At 42.1% G+C, this 23,533-nt stretch overlaps 1 protein-coding gene across 1 annotated transcript in view; it reads left to right on the forward strand.

Moving 5' to 3' along the window:
• Nucleotides 1–23,533, forward strand: part of PTPRE (protein tyrosine phosphatase receptor type E) — a 939,227-nt gene that overhangs the window by 358,813 nt on the left and 556,881 nt on the right. Inside the window, exon 4 of the mRNA XM_069239717.1 lies at nucleotides 22,151–22,296. The gene's annotated coding sequence lies outside the window, so the exon portion shown is untranslated. The remainder of the gene's footprint in view (nucleotides 1–22,150; nucleotides 22,297–23,533) is intronic.

The raw sequence follows: 23,533 nt of genomic DNA on the forward strand, positions 1-23,533 counted from the left end.
ATTCTCTGAACATCAATCATGCAACTACTATGCATTCATAAACATAAAACGCTTGGTCTCAGCCTAGAAATTCACAAAGACTTAAACATGTATCTCACATATCATCAAAGACCTAAATATGTATCTCACATATTATGCTTCCAAAAACAATGAAACTATGATTTGCTTATCTTTGAAACGTTTTCATATTTGCCACCTAGGCCTGAAAGTTTTACTCATGTAAACTGAAGCGCCTTGATTACTGTGCCAAGGGCGCTTTACTCCCGTGAACTGAAGCACTTTAAATGTTGTGCCAAGTGCGCTTTACTCCTGTGAACTGAAGTGCTTTGAATACTGTGCCAAGGACACTCTACCTCCTGTGAACTGAGGCGCTTTAATTGTCGTGCCAAGTGCGCTTTACTCCTGTGAACTGAAGCACTTTGAATATTGTGCCAAGGGCGCTTTACTTCCTGTGAACTGAAGCGCTTTAAATGTCGTGCCAAGTGCGCTTTACTCCTGTGAACTGAAGCGCTTTGAATATTGTGCCAAGGGCGCTTTACTTACAGTGAACTGAAGCGCTTTAAATGTCGTTCCAAGAGCACTTTACTCCTATGAACTGAAGCGCTTTGAATATTGCGCCAAGGGCGCTTTACTTCCTGTGAACTGAAGCGCTGTGGATATTGAGGCAAATGTGCTTTACTCCTGTGAACTGAAGCGCTGGGCAAATGCGCTTTACTCCTGTGAACTGAAGCGCTGGGCAAATGCGCTTTATTCCTGTGAACTGAAGCGTTAGACAAATGCGCTTTATTCCTGTGAACTGAAGCGCTGGGCAAATGCGCTTTATTCCTGTGAACTGAAGCGATTGAATGTCGAGGCCCGGGGCGCTTTATCAATGTGGCCTGCAATGCTTTGCTCGTTATGCTAAGGGACCGCTTTAACTTCAGAAGAAATAACTCCCTTCTGGATTGGGCTCATCAAGACCTTACCGCCACGAGTACGACCCACTCGTATCTGAATTCACCATGGAAACAAGGATCCTCCGAGTTACTGCCAATCTGCTATGAAGGAATTCTGCTCTTCTTCAGGGGAAACCCCCACGAAGTCTGACTGCATCGAAGTCTTCAAAATAGTGAGCAACGTGCTTGGGTGTGGCTGGGCTTTATAGGCCTGCCACATCTCAAGATGGCTGCTGCCTCTAAAAACATGGGAATTGTAATCCCTTTATAGGATAGCACTGATAAATGCATCTTGTCCACCAATGTCTTGACCCTGCAGCTACATGAGCTTTACCACAGGGCAGGCGACGCTGATGATCACTTCTGGAACAAGAGGGAATGACAAGTGGTGCACATAAAGCACCACAAATACGCGCAGCGGAGGTTCGGGCGAGTCCTGGACCGTGCACATTCTTATTCCTGACACATGGGCAGTGAAGCATAAGCTGGTGGAGCACTCCGGAAAGTAATAACAGTGCAAACAGAGAAAGTACGCTCACTCAGTAAGAAAGTGGCATCAAAGATTTTTACTCCAAATTATGGGGGTCATTCTGACCCCGGCGGTCTGAGACCGCCGGGGCCAGGGTCGGCGGGAGCACCGCCGACAGACCGGCGGTGCCCCGCAGGGCATTCTGACCGCGGCGGTTCGGCCGCGGTCAGATGCGGGAAACCGGCGGTTTCCCGCCGGTTTCCCGCTGCCCTGCAGAATCCTCCATGGCGGCGGAGCACGCTCCGCCGCCATGGGGATTCTGACACCCCCTACCGCCATCCTGTTCCTGGCGGGTCTCCCGCCAGGAACAGGATGGCGGTAGGGGGTGCCGCGGGGCCCCTGGGGGCCCCTGCAGTGCCCATGCCAATGGCATGGGCACTGCAGGGGCCCCCGTAAGAGGGCCCCACAAAGTATTTCAGTGTCTGCTATGCAGACGCTGAAATACGCGACGGGTGCCACTGCACCCGTCGCACCTTCCCACTACGCCGGCTCAATTCTGAGCCGGCGTCCTCGTGGGAAGGTTGATTTGCCCTGGGCTGGCGGGCGGCCTTTTGGCGGCCGCCCGCCAGCCCAGGGAAAATCCCAAAATACCCTCAGCGGTCTTTCGACCGCGGAGCGGTATTTTGGTGGGGGAACTTTGGCGGGCGGCCTCCGCCGCCCGCCGAAGTTAGAATCACCCCCTATGTGTTTTGGTAGACCCTGCGGCCTTGATGCCATCCATTCTCTGGTTGCACTGTGGAACTATATATATATATATTCATATTTATAATTATATTTATTTATTTACTAATATTTAATTGTTTGTAGCCAATAGTATTTTTTTGGTTTGTATTGTTATGATTTGAGTGTATAATTTATTGGGGTGAATGGAAAATACTTTGGTGATGTAACATTTATATTTAATTTAAACATGTATAAAAAATGTTTAGGCTTGTTTTAAGTAATGATTTTATGTAAAAAGTGAGTTTTTGCTGTTAATGATAATTTACAAATTTTTGGGCAATATTATTTTTGTCGCTATTATGTGAATCTATATTTTAGCATATTATTTGTTTATTTAAGGGTAACAATATTTTTGTTTCTGATATTTTTGTTTTCGTTACAAGTAAAACTCAATATTTTTTAGAACAATATTTGTGTTTTCAATATTTGTGGTTTTATTTGTTAAGTATAGAAAGTCGATACTTTTGTTATTATAGATATTAATTTCCAATATTTTTGTGTTCCGATATTGTATGCATTGATATTAAGTCAGTGATCTGTTTCCACTGGACTTGAACTGGACCCTGCTAGTGGCTTCTGCAGGAGAGTGTTTTGACCGCCAAGTGCTGTTTCTGAGTTCCTAGAACCCTTGGCTGTGTCAAAGTGTACTCCTCCTAACATCTAGGGAAACTAGGCACTTAGGGCCAGATGTAGCAAAGGGTTTTACCCATTCTGTGTCTATGGGAAAATTTGTTGGTACATATGGCCCTTAGACTCTTCCTACAAACCATTTGCCTGGAGAACCATCTATGGACTGGGACCAACCTGCCAGCCGTTCCACTGAGGACACCTCACAGGTGGGCCTTTACCAGCATGATATCTTCACATCTAAACCAACTGTTTCTCTGAGGCTCCATCCTGACAACGGAGTCCATTTACGTTGAGCCCCTTTTGTCCACAACAGAACACTGTCTGCTTTCCCGGAATGAAGGTAGCTGGGCAAAGAACCACTCTAAACTAATGGCCACTTATGAACCTTTTATACTTTTGATCACTGGTCTTATCCTAAATTGGGTATTTATGAGTAATTTCAGGCATAACCTGTGTACATCAATATATTATTCTTAGTTGCATTAGTGTAAATGAATATGTTAAAAATTTGTAAATTCAGACCACATTGTTTATGTTGTTGTCATTATTTAATCCTGAAATATACATAATAAGGCTTTTGTCACAGCCAGCACACATTAGGTTTCTTATTGATGTCATTGTCTGGATGACTTGATACTTTCACAGGTCCTTAGAAAGATAAGGACAAATGACATCTACATCAAAGGTAGACATGCCAATGATCAGGCAGAAAATTGAGTCCTGATATGCTCAAAACAGAGGGCCTCATTACGAACCTGATGGTCTCATGACCACCAGGTTTGCGGATGGCGGTCGGACCGCTGCCAATGCAGCAGTCTGAGTGCCACATTACGAGCGTGGCGATGGAGCCGTGGTCAGACTGCCAGGATTAGTCGTCCCAACGGCCTGAAAAGGCTGGCGTAGAATAGGTGCAGGGACCACAGGGGGGCCCCTGCACTGCCCACTCACTTGGCATGGGCAGTGCAGGGACCCCCCTCTGCAGACAGTGAACATTGCAAGGGTGCTGGTGACCCTGCGCACTACAGCATTGCCGCTGGCTCAGTTTCAAGCTGGAGACAAAGCTGTAGGCCTTTTTCCGCTGTGGCAGTGGGCAGAAACTGTGGTGCAGAATACACAAACGCACTTTTCTGCAATGTGATTATCACTCTTGTTAATGCAATCTAGGTTTTCTATTGCTAATTAAATCAAACCTATATCAGGTACTACTTCCTATATAAATATGTCACTTCTAGAAAATCGTTGAAATAGCATCATCCTTTTACTGTTGCATCGACCAAAAACTTATAAAAGTCCTTTACAGACAAGTGGAAATATAGAATAGATTGATAAATTTAAAAAAACTGTCATTTGGAAGATTAGGTTTTTCCCTTGACTTGCTAACGTTTGATTGTCTGTGAGCTCACGCTAAATTTTGTTAAACGGAAGCACGTTTCCACATACCTCATTATTGCCCATTGCCTTGCTGAACTCTCACTATAATATCCGGGGGTGCTGAAGCACATGCCACACCCATAAGCCCAGCGCTATGAAAACTTTTGGCCTCTGGAGTGAACTATGATGAAGAATGTAGACCCATGGAGTGCAGAGTCATTAGATACTCCAGTCATACTTTTACAACTCCGGTGAAAACATTTGATTTAATGGTATTGATTGGCAAATGCTATGGATTGGTTGCCTTTTGCAGCAGAATTCTTCATAATGGAAAATTATGCTAGCCAAGAACATTGAACAAAAATATAGAATGAGACACACTAAAATCGTATTTACCAAATGAAAGAGCAGAAATTCAGTTGATCATCCTTTTTTCCACTGTTTTGCTGTTTTTTTCCTCTCTCAACCTTTATTGGTCACGACCTTCCTTATCACATGTTTGCCTAATTGTATTCTTTTGTGTTCTGATTAAAATAATGGAATAGTGGGACTGAGCACATGTTCGTGGAGATTCATTTTGCTCCTGTCCTGTGATCTCGGAAGATTTAACTCCTTCAAGCAAGTGATTAATTCATTTACAATTAATATCTGAAGCCGAGGAACTCAAGCTCCATCTTTCCAAACTGAGAGCCTGGCAATAGGCACTTTGCATACAGCATCACTCGCCTTTTTAAGAACGCAAAGTGTCTACCTTGTTTCTTCTTCATACATTACTGCAATTGCAAGGAGCAATTTTACCCTCTGATGCTGTAGGAGTAACTGCTTCTTGCTCTGCTGTGCGTTATTTGCCTTTTATTTATTGTAAAGTATTACGTTTTTGGACACTAAGTACATTTCAGTGGAATTACTGGCTAGAAAATCAGACAAGCTTTGAGCAACATTTCAGCCAAGAGCTTGAGGCAGACAGGCCTGAAAATAAATTTTGGATATCCCTGTTTAAATTCCTCACAAGCTGTTTAGTGTAGTGATGCTGAACATTAATGAGCAAGCATTTTATTTCATTAAATTGATTGCCTTTTATTGTTCTTTGTTGAGCTGTTTTTAACCCATACGCTGCCAGGCCTTTTCCCCCTCAGGTGCCAGGCCTTTTTTTGGCTATTTGGGGCAGTTCACACTCAGGCCCTCATACCTTTTTGGCCACATTAGCTACCCACGACAAATTTGCATCCTTTTTTCCCAGCATCCTAGGGATTCTAGAGGTACCCAGAGTTTGTGGGTTCCCCTGAAGGAGACCAAGAAATTTGCCAAAATACAGAACAAATTTCGTTTTTAAAAAACAAATGGGAAAAAAGCGCTGCAGAGGAAGGCTTGTGTTTTTTTATCTGAAAATGGCATCAACAAAGGGTTTGCTGGTGCTAAAATCACCATCTTCTCAGCTTTCAGGAACAGGCAGACTTGAATCAGAAAACCAAATTTTTCAACACAATTTTGACATTTTACTGGGACATACCCCATTTTTACTATTGTTTGTCCATTTAGCCTCCTTCCACTTCATGACAGAAATGGGTGTGAAACCAATGCTGGATCCCGAAAAGCTAAACATTTCTAAAAAGTAGACAAAATTCAAAATTCAGCAAGGGGTCTTCTGTGTAGATCCTACAAGGTTTTCCTACAGAAAATAATAGCTAAAATAAAAAACATTGAAATTGAGGTACAAAACAGCCATTTTCTTCACCCTTTACTCTGTAACTTTTACTGTGATATCAGATTTTTTAATGCAATTTACTGTTACGTCTGCTGGACTCTTCTGGGTGTGGGGATATGTAGGTCTTGTAGGTTTATCAAGAACCCTAGGTACCCAGAGCCAATAAATGATCTGTACCTTGCATTGGGTTTTCATTCTATACCGGGTATACAGCAATTCATTTGGTGAAATATGAAGAGTGAAAAATAGGTATCAAGAAAACCTATGTATTTCCCATATGGGCCAAGATAAGGTGTTGAGAAGCAGTGGTTATTTGCACATCTCTTAATTCTGGGGTCCCCATACTAGCATGCGAATTACAGGACAATTCTCAACCAGACGTCTTTTTTACACACTGTCTTACATTTGGTCTGAATAAATGTAGAGAAACACAAGGAGCAATAACACTTGTTCTGCTATTCTGTGTTCCCCCAAGTCTCCCAATCAAAATGGTACCTCACTTGTGTGCGTAGGCCTAATGCAGGTGACAGGAAACGCAACATGGACACATCACATTTTCCCAAAGAAAACTGATGTGTTTTTTGGAAAGTGCCTAGCTGAGGATTTTGGCCTTTAGCTCACCCGGCACGTAGGAAAACCTACCAAACCTGTGCATTTTTTTAAACTAGACACCTAGGGGAATCCAAGATGGGGTGACTTGTGGGGCTCTCACCAGGTTCTGTTACCCAGAATGCTTTGCAAACCTCAAAATGTGGCCAAATAACCACTTTTTTCTTACATTTTGGTGACAGAAAGTTCTGTAATCTGAGAGGAGCCACAAATTTCCTTCCACCCAGCGTCCCCCCAAGTCTTCCGATAAAAATGGTGCCTCATTTGTGTGGGTAGGCCTAGCGCCCGTGACAGGAAATGCCCCAAAACACAACGTGGACACATCAAATTTTCCCAAAGAAAACAAACCTGTTTTTTGTAAAGTGCCTAGCTGTGGATTTTGGGCTCTAGCTCAGCCGGCACCTAGGGAAACCTACCAAACCTGTGCATTTTTTAAAACTATGCACCTAGGGTAATCCAAGATGGGGTGACTTGTGGGGCTTTCACCAGGTTCTGTTACCCAGAATCCTTTGCAAACCTCAAAATTTGGCCAAAACAACACTTTTTCCTCACATTTCGGTGACAGAAAGTTCTGGGACCTGAGAGGAGCCACAAATTTCCTTCCACCCAGCAGTCCCTGAAGTATCCCGATAAAAACTGTACCTAACTTGTGTGGGTAGGCCTTGCGCCTGTGACAGGAAATGGCCCAAAACACAACATAGACACATCACATTTTCCCAACAGAGCTGTTTTTTGCAAAGTGCCTAGCTATGGATTTTGGCCTCTAGCTCAGCCGGCACCTAGCGAAACCTAGCAAACCTGTGCATTTTTGAAAACTAGACACCTAGGTGAATCGAGGATGGGGTGACTTGTGCAGCTTTCACCGGGTTCTGTTACCCAGAATCCTTTGCAAACCTCTAAATTTGGCCCAAAAAACCTCTTTTTCCTCACGTTTCGGTGACAGAAAGTTCTGGAATCTGAGAGGAGCCTCAAATTTCCTTCCACCCAGCATTCCCCCAAGTCTCCCAATAAAAATGGTAACTCACTTGTGTGGGTAGGCCTAGAGCCCGCGAAAGGAAATGCCCCAAAACACTATGTGGACACATCACATTTTCCCAAAGAAAACTGGCGTGTTTTTTGGAAAGTGCCTAGCTGTGGATTTTGGCCTCTAGATCACCCGGCACCTAGGGAAACCTATCAAACATGTGCATTTTTGAAAACTAGACACCTAGGGGAATCCAGGATAGGGTGACTTGTGGGGCTCTCACCAGTTTCTGTTACCCAGAATCCTTTGCAAACCTCAAAATGTGGCAAAAAAACACTTTTTCCCTCACATTTCGGTGACAGAAAGTTCTGGAAATTTACTTCCACCCAGCGTTCCTCCAAGTCTCCCGATAAAAATGGTACCTCACTTGTGTGGGTAGGCCTAGTGCCTGCAAAAGGAAATGCCCCAAAAAACTATGTGGACACATCACGTTTCCCAAAGAAAACAGAGCTGTTATTTGCAAAGTGCCAAGCTGTGGATTTTGGCCTCTAGCTCAGCTGGCCCCTAGGGAAACATACCAAACCTGTGCATTTTTTAAAACTAGACACCTTGGGGAATCCAGGATGGGGTGACTTCTGGGGCTCGCACCAGGTTCTGTTACCCAGAATCCTTTGCAAATGTCTAAATTCACCCCAAAAAACACTTTATTCACATTTCAGTGACAGGAAGTTCTGGGATCTGAGAGAAGCCACAAATTTCCTCCCACCTAGCGTTCACCCAAGTCTCCCATTAAAAATGGTACCTCACTGTGTGGGTAGGTCTAGTGCCCGCGAAAGGAAATGCCCCAAAACACTATGTGGACACATCAAAATTATCAAATACTAAACTACCTCTTTTTGTTTGGGAGCCTGCATTTCTGGTCCTGGGTTCAGCAGCCATATAGGAAACCTACCAAACCCAAACATTTCCGAAAACTAGACACCTGAGGGAGTCCAGGGAGGTGTGACCTGCGTGGATCCCCCAATGTTTTCTTACCCAGAATCCTCAGCAAACCTCAAATTTAGCTTATAAATCACATTTTTCTCACATTTCTGTGTGGGATCACTGCACCGGGACAAATGTCCTACCACACAACGTTCCCCTCGGTCTCCTGGTAAAATGATACCTCACTTGTGTAGGTGGGCCAAGTACCTGTGACAGGAAAGAGCCAAAAACATGTTGAAATTGAGAGGCAACCAAAGCGGGTCCAAAAGGGCAGTTTGAAAAAACTCATTTTTAGGCTGACAAATGTGGCAGAATTTTTATCTGTATAGATGAGAAAATGCTGGGTGGTAGGAATTTTGTGGATTCCTGTAGATTCTGGAAGGTTCCATCACAAAAATGTGGGGAAAATTACTGCTTTCCAACAAAGTTGGGGGCTTGCAGGGCATGGTGGGTAAGAAAATGGTGCGGGTGCATGTGAAGCACCCCACCCTGGAATTCCCCAAATATTTAGTTTTCAGATGTGTCTAGGTCTTGTGGATTTTTCTACATGGCAGCGTCCCAAAGTCCAAAAAGTGCAGCCATCACCATTCCAAGTGGGACAATTTTGAGAGTTAGCCGAGCTCTCATGGCCCAAATTTAAAACCAAAACCCAAAATAATCAAATGTCCTCTTGCTTGCCGTGGGATAAGATGTTTTAGTGTGCGGGGGAAGAGCTCAAAGACTGTTATCCCCTTCAGTTGGGGTGGGGGCATAACCAGGCCCATAACGGTTGATAGCCATCACCCCACTATTTTTTGTTTTTTTAATTCCCTAGCCTCTAGTAGACTTTCTGCCCCCCATGGTGTGGATCGGGGGTAATTGCCTCATCTGCTCACTGGTGGGCAGCACAACTTGGGCCCCATTTATTTGTGGTGGGGGTATGCTCATACCCCCACCCTCTTATTTTGAAAACAAATCTTCCCTGGTCTCTGGTGGGCTTTCTGCCCCCTTCGGGGCAGAAGGGCCTTCCAAAAATAGGCCGATCTGCCCCAAAGGAGAGCAGATATGGCCAACTGAAATGTGCCCCCATGGAGAGCGACCCTTGCCCAAGGGGCTGCCCCACCCAAACAAAACACACAGACACACACACACCCATCCCTGGATGACTAAGTGGCTTCTGCCCCCCGGGGAAGAATGGCCCAATAAAAATAGGGCAATCTGCCCCCAAGGGGGGCAGAAATGGCCTAAATACAATTTGCCCCTCAGGGGAGCGACCCTTGCCTAAGGGGTCGCTCCCCTTATTCAATAATAAAAATTTAAAAAAATCCCTGGTGTCTAGTGGCATTTCTTTTCCTTTGATGCCTCTCTCGGCCCCTCCACATGATCGGAGGAGAAATGCTTTTGCATTTCTCCACCGATCCGCGCTGGAGGGGTAGGCCTCTGATGAGGTCAGTGCGCGATCGCGTGCTGACGTCATCAGACGCCACGGGGGTCAGAGAGGGGTGGGGGTGGAAGGGGATGTGATTCCTCTTACATCCCTGACCAGGGGAGGGGGGTGCGAGGCCCCCAGCGCCCCTACTTTGACAAAACGGTTATGTGCTGGGCACTCCAGCAGTGCTGCCCAGGACGTAACTGTTACGTCAAGGGCACCTTAGGGGTTAACAAAGCTTTTTACAAATTCTTTTGACACAGGTGCATTCCTGTACATTTGCCTTTGAGGAAAACAGCAGTTATCACAGGATTGCTGCAAATCAACGTATACACGTTCCACTCTGCTTCCATCAGTGAGAATCTGCAGTGAGAGTGAAGAGTGTTTAATGCCATCCTCTGGGAGAGTACTTCAATATTGATTCATATTCATTTATTAAATATACTGCATGGCGGCTGAGAGTTATAGATTTGAATAGCAAATAGGAATTGGAGAGCTTTTGGCCGGCACAATCGAGGCGTGTGTTAATATATTGCTATTTGTCATTCGATTATAGTCATTAATTCATATTGGTTAGCTGGCATACTAATTTAAGGTTACAATCATTTAAGGCAAGAATGATGAGCTTGGTTATATAAAAACCTAATTAAATAAAAAACAAATCGATCTGGCATTTTAGGTATGTATGCTACTGTTTTGCAAAAATGCTGCCAGAACAGTACACATTATTGGCCAATGCCATGTAACATCTCCCTTTTCAAAAAGTTACTGGCTGTGCAGCACTAACTACCTCTTTGTCTTCATCACACCTGTCATAATGGACTCTCCCACAAACTGCTGTTATGTTTGTCCTATAACTGTAAAATGCATTTTCTCCTGCATTGTTGAAGGGGTGCAGGTTTTGTGACAACTAGATTTTCCATAAAACCTTCATTTGAATCAGCATCGCCCTGTCTTAAGGATAAACATCTCAGAAGGGAAAGGAGTTTTCTTTCTTGTCAAAAAGCAAATATTGCTAAAGATGATTTTTCTAAATCATCTGTGGAGGCCATTTTTCTTTATGATCCTAGCAACTGAAAGCCAGTTGAGTGTATTGGTGTAAAGTGCTCTTCACTGGTCTCCCTTCTCCATCTCTCCCTGTCTTTATCTTATTACCCTATTGATTTGGACAGAGGGCATGATTTATAACAGCACAAGACAAAATTCTTAGGCCCTCATTACGACTTTGAAGCCGCAGGCGCCATCATACAGCCAGTACTGGCGGTATGATTGTCGCCCTATTAGGAGTTTTCCACTGGGCCAGTGGACGAAAAAAGCGCTTCCACCCGCTGGCCCAGCAGAAAACTCAACACAACATTGAAGCCGGCACGTAATCGAGTCGGCGGCAGAGTTGAGGTGCGTCAGGTGCAGCAACATCCGTCGCGCATTTCACTGCTCGTAATTCGGGCAATTAAATGTGTGATGGGGCTGTGCATGCCACGTGCATGGGTAGTGCAAGGCCCCACAGGGGTCCCCCCTTTGCCCTCACTCCGCCAGCCTTTCCATGGAGGTGTTTGCCACCATAGAAATGTTGGCGGATGGGGACTCATAATCCCCAGGGCAGTGCTGCTTGCAGGGCTGCCCTGGCGGATTACAACTGCCGGGACCGCCCGGCTGCACGCTGGCTGCAGCCCGGTGGTATGAGCGTGGCGGATCAGCCACAGTCATAATGGGGCGGTCCAACCGCCATCGTGAGGCCTTGTAATGAGGGCCATAGTACTTATGATATTGGCTAAGGATTTTAGATGAGACATTTTGTCACCAGAAAGGGTGACCTTCTACCGCCTACTGCAATGAGAAAAAGACCAGGGCTGTGTCATACAGCCGGCAGTAGCTGGCCATTTGTGCCAAGCAGATTTGGGTCGGTCAGTCCCCTAAGGTGAGTCAACTTGTAAACAATCAGGGGAAAAACATAGAATTATTGCTGTGTTAAGTTTGCCAGCATCAAAAAGGCAGTAGATGAACAGGTGATAAGTGCAAATGATTCTGTACTCCAATAAACACTTGTTGCAGAAGGTCAATAGAGCTGGGTGTCACATGTTGTCAACAGCCTTTCGATCTCGAGGTTGCTATGAGGTCATCATCAGGACAAAGGGGTGTGAGTAGAGCACAGCGTAAGGATCAAGGCTTCAGGAAGCAAGTAGTAAAATTCACTTGGTGACCCACAGTGAAGTAAAAATGGCCTGAGTTTAATCACAGAACCTCTCTCACAATGGATACCAGTCCTAATGCCAGAATAGGCAATCTGTAATGGTTCCAAATAAGGACAGAGTTATATTAATGGCACATTTTCAGGGGCCAGGAAGGACCGTCAGAGTGTAAGACCGGGATAAACAATTGAATCCCAGGTCAAATGAGTGAATCAAAAGAACTCAATGATCAGTGACGGAGCAAATGTATTTGCCCGCTGTAGGAAATTGAGTTAATGTCTGAGTGGGATTCAAACCCTGCTCAAGCAGCAATCACAAATCTTGTCAGGGTGAAACACAAGCAACCACCATAATAACATGTGCTTAACTCTCTGGTAGCTCGGAACAAAGTAGTCAATCTTAACTTAGAGGCAATTTATAAAGTATTAATGCAGCACCGTATTTCTCCAACCTGGTGTGGTAACCTTTTGTGTAGTGTTTTCACTGTTTTACTGTTGAAGGGTTACACACATACCTTACACATTGCCACTTAAGTTAAGCTTGACTGCTCTGTGACAAGCTACCAGGGGATGAGCACAGGTTCATTTAGGGAGTGCATCTGACTTACCGTGACTAGGATTGTGGTTCCTTCTTGGAAGTGGCACTTACCTCTGCCAACCAGAAACCCATTTTATAACACATAGGAAATGCCATGCATTTGTTTCCCTATGTTGAGGCAATCCTAAAACAGTATTTTTTGTAGTTTCCACTCAAAGTGTAAATACAATGAAGTATTACAGACTTATGCAAGATAAAGGGGGGATATTTCATCCAGGGTGCTGCAAATTTGTTTCCACATTATTTTTTTTTAAATACAATACTTCTGGTGCTTCCACCAGAATAATTTTCTTTAGTACTCTGGGCGTGAAAAGTTCATCCACCACAGCTGAGCAGTTCAGGAGATTTGATCTATATTTTGATGCCATATGCCAATTTCATGTCTGTCTTTAAAGAAAATGATTAATTTTAATGCAACCTGTATCATGCACAAGTTTTATTATGGAGACAGCCCAAAGTTTCACACAAAGGTGAATTAATTATTAACCATGCGCATCACTGAGATTGGGTGCCAAATTCTTCCTACCAGAACACATTTTAAGGCAGAAGCTTTGGCTCAAAAGAGACGTTACATGGAATGCTATACATACTGAGCTCAAGCAAGAATCTAGGGGCCAAATGTAGCAATCTCTGAATTTGCGATTCGGAAATTGCTAGTCGGTGCGACTCGCAATTTCTGAATCGCAAATTCGGATGCAGAACGGTGTCTCAGACACCGTCTGCGAATTGCTATGGGGTCGCAAAGACCCACCGCATTTTGCGACTCCATAGCGATTCCCTGCACTCACAGGGACGGTGGCCTGCTGGAGACAGCAGACCTCCATGTCTGTGACTGCTTTTTAAATAAAGCAGTTTTTTTGTATTGCAGCCCGTTTTCCTTAAAGGAAAACGAGTTGCAATACAAAAAAATAAGGACACCATTTGGTTTCGTTTTTTCAGAGTAGGCAGTGGTCCATTGGACCACTGCCTGCTCTGAAAAAACATTTATGGCAACATTCACAAAGGGGAAGGGGTCCCATGGGAACCCTTTCCCTTGTGAGAATAGGTTACCACCAGTGTGACACTGGTGGTAACTGCGAATTGCTTTGCGACCGCGTTCGCGGTCACAAAGCAATTTAGCATTGCTGTGCGAGTCGCAAATAGGAAGGGAACACCCCTTCCTATTTGCGAGTCGCATTCACATTTTTCGTGTCGGTACTGACTCGCAAAATGTGAATGAGTATCGCGATGCGCATTTTGCAGGGCGCAAACTGCGATTTTCGCAGTTTGCGCCCTGCAAAATGCTACCTACATCTGGCCCTAGCTTCCTTAAATTCATAAGAATGTCAAACTCTGGGTTTCATCCACTCTCATAAGCATAGGGTTAGCCATTTGAATATTTGAGCATTTCAGGTATTTCAAACTCAGTTGTGGTCAGTTTTTTTCTTCAGAAGCACCAAGAGATACAACGCTTGGATGTGTATGTACAATTAACATACTAATAATATTATTCGTAGTAGTAGTATCCCTTACGTAGGTCACCATACACAGGACATTCATATTTCTGCAGCCATGCTGCAACCACAGGTTTTCCATAGAAGTAAGGATTATTGTTATAAATTCAATGAAAAGCCTCATTTTTAAAGGTGAGGAACATGTTTATTGTTGTAGGCACATTAATGTGTTGAATAATTTGAAAGGCTTCATCAATTGACTTGCTGGGAAGGCACCCATAAAGATGATGTTAAAGTTCAGACTGATTCTCCTGCTTTATCCTATAGAAATATAGCAGTCAAGATGCAATATACTTTTATAGTTGAAGGAGAAAATTTTAAAATTGCATACAGTATTGTAACATAATTGGTACACAGATAAGCACCGTAATGTTCCTGTACTAATTGTTTCCATCATGGTAACAGTTATACTATTTTCTTTCATTGTGCCTCATGTGACAGTAGTAAAGATGCACAGTTGCAAAACATTTGCATACCAATTGTCCTTGAATCACTCAATAGTAGGCTTTTGACTTCTTCTATTTTTGAACATTTAATTGACTGTGATTTAAAATTCTATTGTCCATAAGAAAAGCACCAGTTGCAACTCTAGTTGCCGTTAAGATCTGCCACCCACCACATTAGGAGTGTTGTTCAATAAAGCTTGCAAAGACAGGTGTCTACATTCATTGGAGCCCAACTACAAAAACTCTCTGACAGACTGCACACGCCATAAAGAAATATCCACTTCTCTAAAGGCCTCCAAACCATATTCCTTTTTAGGTCACAGCCTACCATACAATGCAGCTGTGTGGCATGCTAAGGACACCTTGGGGGAGTTTCAGAAAGTTGACCTTGAGATGCATTCTGCCCGTAGCTTGCCATTGGCTTTTTGATTTGTAACTCATGTTTTCTTGCTTCCAATTTGCTAGCTTCAATTGCTTTAGGCTGTCCATGTTCAGTTTGTCCTGCCCAAAGAGAAAGCGGTATTCACTGAATACTGCCACAAACTCCTTTTCTTTCAACAGGCCTTTAAATCTTATCTGTCAGGTTTGCTAGGCATTCAAAGACCAAGGTCAAATATCAAGCTGTGTTTTTGTGGGAGCCTAGTTATTTTGTTTTGCTTTTTGCTGACTTCAAAGTGACAGCCTTTATAGGAAACAGGAATGCAGCCTTTCTCCATAGAGCCTGCTTATGCCTTTTTTGTAATTGAGAAATAGTAATCTCAAAAGTTATTATGTTCTTCATCTGCACAAAACAATTGCACTTTTTTTGCAAACTTCTTAATCTTTGAGTCCATTTAATTTGTGAAACTGCTATTTTAGAAACAGAGTACAAAACCGCATTTCAGTCTTAGCGTCAGCCTAACATATGGTGATCCTGGTCAATTTACACTGTTTATGGCTCTTTCACTGTTAAGCTCAGGATAGGATCTTTTCACAGAAAACAACCAGCCACACTGTAACACAATTTAACAATGCTTGGTTTTCACTTTGATAGTGAAGCATATCCTTTATTTATGACATATGTTGCAAATTGTTTTGGAGAGTTAGATAAGTTTAAAGGTCCTTTTTATGAAAGCTTTTTTGTTTGTTTTCCTACAAAATAATCACGTATTCCATCTGCAACAGTTCCTTTTTCATAACACATACTTTACTGGATATAACTAATTTTCTCATGTAACCTTGAACACTAGGGTCATGATTTGGATGGTGCAGCAGCATAGAGGCCAAAAGCTTTAAGAAATTCACTGAATACTGATTATTGCTATATATTACCACTAAGCAAGCTGTAACAAGTGCAGTTACCTTGCAGACAATAGGGCCATGGTTTGGATGATGCAACAGGTGCACAGGCCCCAGGGCCAAAAGCTCTAGGAACCCCACAAAGAACTGATTATTGCTATGTGTTTCCACAAGGCAAGCAGTCACAAATGTAGTTAACTTGCAAGCACTAGTGGGGCCACAATTTGAATGGTGAAGCATGTGCAGTCGGACAGGGGCCAAAAGCTCTAGAAAACCGACTTAATGCTAATTATTGCTAAAATGGACTACTAAACAAGCAGTCAGGAGTACTTGTTTGATTCTTTTGTAACCATTGCACCTAAAGCATAACTGCAATAAAAGCTGTAACCTATTGGGCTTTTCTGGCTACCTACAACTTATGTTATATTCAGTGCTTTTGAATGGCACATGGTCCTAAACTGCTTCTGAATCTGGACACAGTAACACATTGGCAACGGTATTCTTCATTCTCTAACATTAGCACTTCAGCTGTCGTAAACTCTTTATAAAACTTACCATATGGCATTCCATGTCTAGCATTTGCAAATCCAATAGGTCTCACCTGTAAGAGATCTATGCCTTTGTCAATGTTTTTTAGTCATATTATACAGCAGTGTTAGCTTCAGTGCAACATAACTGAAAATAAGAAAGTGGTATAATGCAGACAATGCTGGCTGTGTCATACTACATTTTTACATTACTTTCAGCCTTTTGCAACATGGCTGAAAAACATAACATTAGCAAAACCAATAAATCTCACATAGGCAAGTCTTATTGGCTTTGTATATGCTTTTCTAATACTTGGGACCCGTACAAAATCCCTCGCATTGATCTAAGGCTAATGACACCAAAACATCATTCATTTGCAGTGTGTAACTTAACAAGAATGAGTGTACCCAAAACATAACAGATACGCTTTAAATTGCTGGAAAGTGACTGACAACAGGACCATCAATAAAATGAAACAAATGTTGCACAGAACAATGTTAATAAAAAGAGAAAGTAAGAACCAGAAGGCCTTAAAAAGCTTGATGAAACACGACTGATTGAGGTCAACCATGTATGAATACAATGTGAGATGACTCCACGCCTATAAAAACATGACCAAAAATGTAGTACCACATGTCAAAATAAAACAATTCGCGACTCAGTGGAATTCCGCAGTTCTGTGAGCCAGGGAGTCCTGAATGTGCCCAACCTTGGGAGCGCTAAGCAGGGTCACGCCTGGTCAGCCAGGCCCGACCCTGCTTAGCGCTTCCGAGATCAGGCACATTCAGGAAAGTGTCGTAGGCATTGAAGGCTGCCGTTTCAGGCCTCTTATGCACTGGCCTGTCCCGTGTACAGTGCACACAGGGCAGGCAGGTGCACAAGATACCTGAAATGGCAGCAAAACCTGCCAGGTTTCTTGTGCAATAGCCTGCCCCTGGCAGACAGGCCCCCAGAGGGGCCCCGGTGCACCCCTTCTGCCAGCCTTTCCCTGGTGGTGGAACCTGCCAGGGAAAGGCTGGGGGGAACAGGGTACATTATCCGGAGGGCAGCGCTGCTTGCAGTGCTGCCCTGTCAGATAATGTAATCCGCCATCATCAGGCTGCCTGTCGGTGATAGCCTGGTGGCAGCAGAGGGCCACCTTAGGCGGCCCTCCATGTGTATATTATATGGTGGTTCAGACCGCCAAGCCGGTGGCAGTCTTTTCTCCACCGCCAGCATGGTAGCCTGAACCGCCGGGGTTCATAATGAGCTCCATAGTGTTTGGCAAGTACATCTAACGTGGTTCAATCTACTGTTTCATGATTTCTCATCTTTCTTTGAGCTATGTTGCATCTACTGCAAACGTTACCATTAATGGAAACTCAGCAGAGTTGAATTTACTGCTCGTCCATATTTATTGCTTCTGTAATGAAGAGTGTAGCACCACAGGCTGTAATTTCTAAATCCCACTCACAACATTCATCCTACCCTTCCCGTAATTAGGACCTGAACTACTGATTGTCCTGATCTGGAAGAAATTCAAAGTCACTTTACTGATGTAGGATATTGGGTACCTTCTTTAAATCCTACTTAGTTTGATTATTCAAGCTGGTTTTGAGATATTAATGCACATGTGTCATGTCACACGAGGTCAGAAGTCACCCGGTCTACATGCACTATTAATTGATATGAGCTGTGTGACAAATCAGCACAATTTATAGAACTGTATACACTAAGGATTCTGCTATAAAGAGTTAAACATGTAGGTCTTCCAAGACTTTCTACATTAAGGATAATTTTCACTGTATCTGAGGAGATGCTTTGGAAGTTCCATATAGTAAAGTCTTTGGAAAGCAAAGTACAGTCCATTTAAACTTAGTGGGATTGGGCAGATATTTATTTGACCACTTGAGGATTCAACCAGGGTCAAAGGGGAGAAGTAGGGGAGCTGTTTGTTTAAGGAAGGCGGGAGAGTTTCCAGACAGGGCTGTATGTGCCTGTGTCAAAACTGTGGATTATCCAGAGAAGAGACAAACACACTAAAAAGTGTCAAGGTAAGTGAAGAGACCTGTAGGACACCATATATGGATAGATGGGGAGATGACCTGAAAGTATCTAATTGAACTGACTGGGTTCTTTTGCTTAAGAAGGAGCCAAACCATTATTGGGTTTTCGAGTGAAGTTCCCTCTCATGATGTTTTTTTTATCAATAAGCTGTGAGAGACTGTTTTAAAGGCCGCAGAGAGAAAATTATTTTCTCTTGTTTTTGCCTTGTAGCTCTTTGCAGCTATTCCATGGTTGCCTAAATAATGAATTTTACTGAGGCAAGTTGAAAGAAGGAATATTTTTTAACAGTTTTTTTCCTTTAAAATTGTGCAGCATAAAAACATGTCATCCACTGTTTGTGTACGGTTGTTTAGGACAGTGATGAAATAAACATGTTTCCCACTTTGGCCATGAGTACATTCAATTTTAGCAATTCATATAGTGTATTTGCTGAAGGTTATATTTTTAAGGTTTTCCTCAGATAGTTCCATAACTATTTGGCTCCATGTATAATTTAATGTTTCTGTAGATAGAAATCTCAAAGAGGCACTAAAACATGAGTAAGTTATGGCATGTCACCATCCTGCTTTGCACTTTATATACTGTATACTGTACCTAAATGCTGCCAGTTTTATGAATCAGCTACATTGTATTTCAGATCTCTCCAAATACACTTTGCCTTTTGACCTGCTCCATAAGAATATATTATGTTGGCAATGGAGGTCTGCATGATACCCAGTTTCAAACACAACTTATTTCTTCATGCAGAAGTAGTATATTCAAGAATCGTTTTGCAAGGCTAACAGACAGTAAGGAAACTAACGGAATATTCTCTCAATTCTGGAAAATACAGAGGATGAAATCTCTCTTGGCTACCTTTAGGGAGCATGGATGTATGTCTGGATTCATTTTTCCAGATAACCAGAAAATATGTTGCAAGTCTCCAGGGTGTCCTTAATACTTATAGAATTAAGAGTGTGATAAAATTCCTAAATCAGGAAACAAATAACCATGTTTTGTCCTATCAGTCTTTAACTTATTACAAGAGGATTGATGTTTAGATGTATATAAATCTCCTACTTATTTCTTCTGCCTTTGTTGACATGTCTTAGTTGTCAACCTAGCTATGATGTGTTAAAATTGTCAATTTGTGAATATTGGTGGCCTGTTCCTAGAAGCTGAAGCATCAACAACAACATAAGGCTTTCTGTCTACTGCAGGATTTCCTCACCCTTCTTGATTGCTCCAACAGTCTTAACTCCCCACTGGCATGTTGTGAGTTTTAGTGTTAATGGAAGAATAGAATTGATTAAATTTTAAAGTATCCATCTTAACATGCTATAGTATCAATTGTTCATAAAAGGTGTCAGATGAAAATTATGGGGGACAGATTGGTCACCCTTCTCAGAAAGGAGTTGAAGACTGGGAGAAGAGCTTTAGATCGGCTTGTGGATATCTGTGCCTTCTAAACCACCTCTGGCAACTTGCTCACTTAAATACAGATGCAGTCCTCGTCAGGTCACTGGATGCCTGATTAAAAACTAAGTTGTGAGTGAACAAAGAGGTCAATGAGAACCTCATCTCTGCTAAGACAACTAAGAAGCACTGTAGGAACTGCTCAGAAGCATTAGGTCGGGCAAACCACCTTTTCTAAGCATACCTTTGTCTTCTCTGTTGTAATTTATGTTATTCCTCTGAATGTCATCTCTTGTGGTGAGGAAAGAACAGAGTCACGGGCCTGTGAAGTTGCATGCCAACCCTTGCCAACTCTCTTTTTTTATTTGAACTTTCCTCTATTTTTCTATGTTTTATTTTACATGAATTTGTGGAATTACTGGTGAGTATGAGCATGATCTTAATTTTTTATGGGCTTGTTAGTTTAATGGCTCATCACATACCGCCACTGTACCTGTAGTAAACACATATCTAGAATATCTTTATATGAGAACTCATTTGGGGTAGAGATTGTTATAGTTGCTAGAATGACACTGGACCAAATCTTTAATTATTTTATTTACTCCTTTATCAGTTAATTTTCTAGTAACTCTTTCTTGGTGGTGGATTCTGCCATGCACCCACTTTCCTTGGACACAGTCTTTACACTCCCTCTTCCGCTAGCCATCCCTTTCAGATATACAACCTAAACATAGGCTTTCTCAACTTAGGGTATATTCACTAAGGGAACTCATTTTGGAAGTCTATGATTTATGCATGGGAAATTGAACTTTGTTCCCAATAGAGCAAGTGATCCTATGTGAGAGAGACACATAGTTGCTCTTTTTCAACATCCTCTGTACATTGTAAATAATGTTAAACATATTTGCTTTTTCTAGTTTGTAAATTTTGAGTGAAATGTACACTTGCAGATTTGTGCTCTACACAATTTAATCATTTAGTTTGTGCTGTCCAAATGTTGAAGTAAAACCAGTGTTTTGAAAAAGATGTTGTTGTAAGTCTAGTGAGTTTTACTGCTGATCAAAATACAAGAGAATGTCATCTGAATAAAACTACACATCATGTGTGCCCACAAATTAGGATATTGTTCATGCCTCTCGATACAATGACTCGCATTGCTAATGTCAACTACTACAACATTTGAACGTATAATGATTTAAATCAAAACATATTTACTATCACAAATAATCAAGAAGATATTTGTAGATCCTGCACTATCACATTAAATAGTCCATTGATACCAAACAGCTTCATTTTAATATTTGTGATTGTACATTCAACAGATTCAATGGTTGTATACCATCTAAAACACATATTGTCAACAAGATGAACTTCTAGACAAGAGAGAAAACCATTCAACATATTATTGATATCATCCATAGCATGATGTTGCTTATTAAATTCTAAATGGTCAGGTGGTTCAAATTCAAATATATGATCTTGGTTCAAATATATGATTTGGTTGCAGTTTGGCAAGGTGCTTGCCATCTGCACTAAGCACAGCAGTCAAAAATAGGAACAGCGTTGGAGGTGTTCTTTCTTTTTTATGGATCGATCCTATCAATAATTGTGGGACTTTCTTAAAATGTGAACTAACATGCTATACGTTACATCAATGGGAAATCATCAGGACCTGAAATTTTCATAGCATACCAAGAGACATTTACCTTAGCAACTTCCTTTAGTTTAAACCAAGATTAATGATTCAAAACACACCATGTGAAAGATGGTAGAGTTATATTATCTCTGAATTTTGTGTTCAGGTTGATAAATTACCAGGTAGAAGAGTTTCTTGTAATAGTCCATGGATCGGTTTGGGATCACATGCATGCCTCTAGACATCTGATTATATGTGTCTTGAGTACAAGCATGAGTGTTTCTGATCTTGTGTTATCAACCATTGCCTTTTCAGAACAGAACATCCTCAAAGAATGATATGAGTTTCTTTTTGTGCAGACCTATTCTTCCAACTGGAACTTTGTGTAGCTTTTAAGAGTAATTACTGAACATTTGTTCCATTGAAAAAGGCACAATGTAGAATCCAATGCCTTATTTAGGCTTAATCACTATTCATGCAAGAAGAACATATGAAGAACATGTGAAGTACCATTTCACTCATATAAAACAAAGTCTACATTAACCCAGAGTCTTTTGGAAGCAGTCATACGTTTCACATTAGGTTGTGGAGGCACTGGCCTATCCTTTAATTGAATATACTTACGGTTGTGGTGGTGGGCATGCACAGTTTGCCAAACATTTACATTTGATTTGATTTTTGCAGGTTCTATGACTGACAGCTGAGATGGAGTTATTCAAATCCTCCTAATGTCGCTACAGTTCGCACAGGAGTGTTTGTGGAACAGTATTCCATTGAGTGGGTTACCAAATTGGAGAAGTTCAGACTAGGGAACTGCACATAACATGCAGGTAAGCCTAATCATCCTGTTTCTAAAGAAACTTTGAACCTACCTTGTCAAAACCGAGTACTCTCTTACTTTCCCAAGATATATGCTATCTGTTAATTTGGTTACATAACTATTCTCCCCTTTTTAGAACAACCATTAACGTAAGGACCTACCTACATGTTTGCCTTGCCTTTCCAAACATGTGGTACTCGTATTCATGCTGCTACCCTGTTAATAGTATGTCGTGCAGAATATTAATTATCCCAGGCAACTGAATTACTTGATCAAATGTCAAATTAGTCTCTAATAAGGAAGGAAATAGCTGATTACAAATGTCACAATTGGACATATACTAATTAGTATCACCTCTGCATTATCATCCCCATCTGCTTGGTGGTGTGTTCATGTGAATTCCCGCCTTAATATTGCCTTCTGCCCTTCTGTTTTGTTCCGATAGAGCATTCATAAACAATGTACTGAGTGCGAATTTAGGTACCCTTATCTCGCATTTAATTCGTTCTACATATTTTTAAACGTATGTTGACAAAGCTCATCATCGGAACTGAATGCTAACAAAACAATGTGAAAATGTGAATTCAGTATTGTGGCCCGAGAGCTATATGGGGAGCAATACCCGCTTATTAGTTCTAAGATACTTCGTTCTAAGATACTTTACCTGCACTCAGGCGTCCAGAATAAAGGCTGAGAATGAAGGCATCACTGCTCTTGAGAGGATATGGTGCAGAGACATGCTATGTTGCCACCTAACACCTCTTAAAGAGTAAATCTCTCTGGGACATAGGGGAAACAGGATACTACACCCTCCAGCTAAACAAACGCCACCTCCCATAAGTGACCATTCAACGGCATAAGAATTGCTTTTAAAGTGTGAGCACATTAGCTATGTGCATTGTAGATAATAAACGCAGACACCCTAATTCTGCCTGAAATCGATGGCGTATCAGAGATTGATTGATAGTAAAGGGAGGCTAATAATGCAAATACTCCTAGTTCCCTGGGCTTGAGAAAGCCTGAATGGTAACATTTACTAAGCACTGGAATGCACAGTGCAAATAATTCAACTTCACTATTATCCCCAAAGGATCTCCATAGAGTGGTAATGGGGAAAAAATACCACTTGGTACATTTATCCTGACCTTCAAGCCATGTCCTATACAAATTCCAGAGATCTGGGATGTATGGAGTTTTGTTGACACCCACCAAGGCAGTTAATCAGTGCATCTAGTCAGATTATTGAA

Source organism: Pleurodeles waltl, chromosome 6 (assembly GCF_031143425.1).
Source record: "Pleurodeles waltl isolate 20211129_DDA chromosome 6, aPleWal1.hap1.20221129, whole genome shotgun sequence".
NCBI lineage: Eukaryota > Metazoa > Chordata > Amphibia > Caudata > Salamandridae > Pleurodeles > Pleurodeles waltl.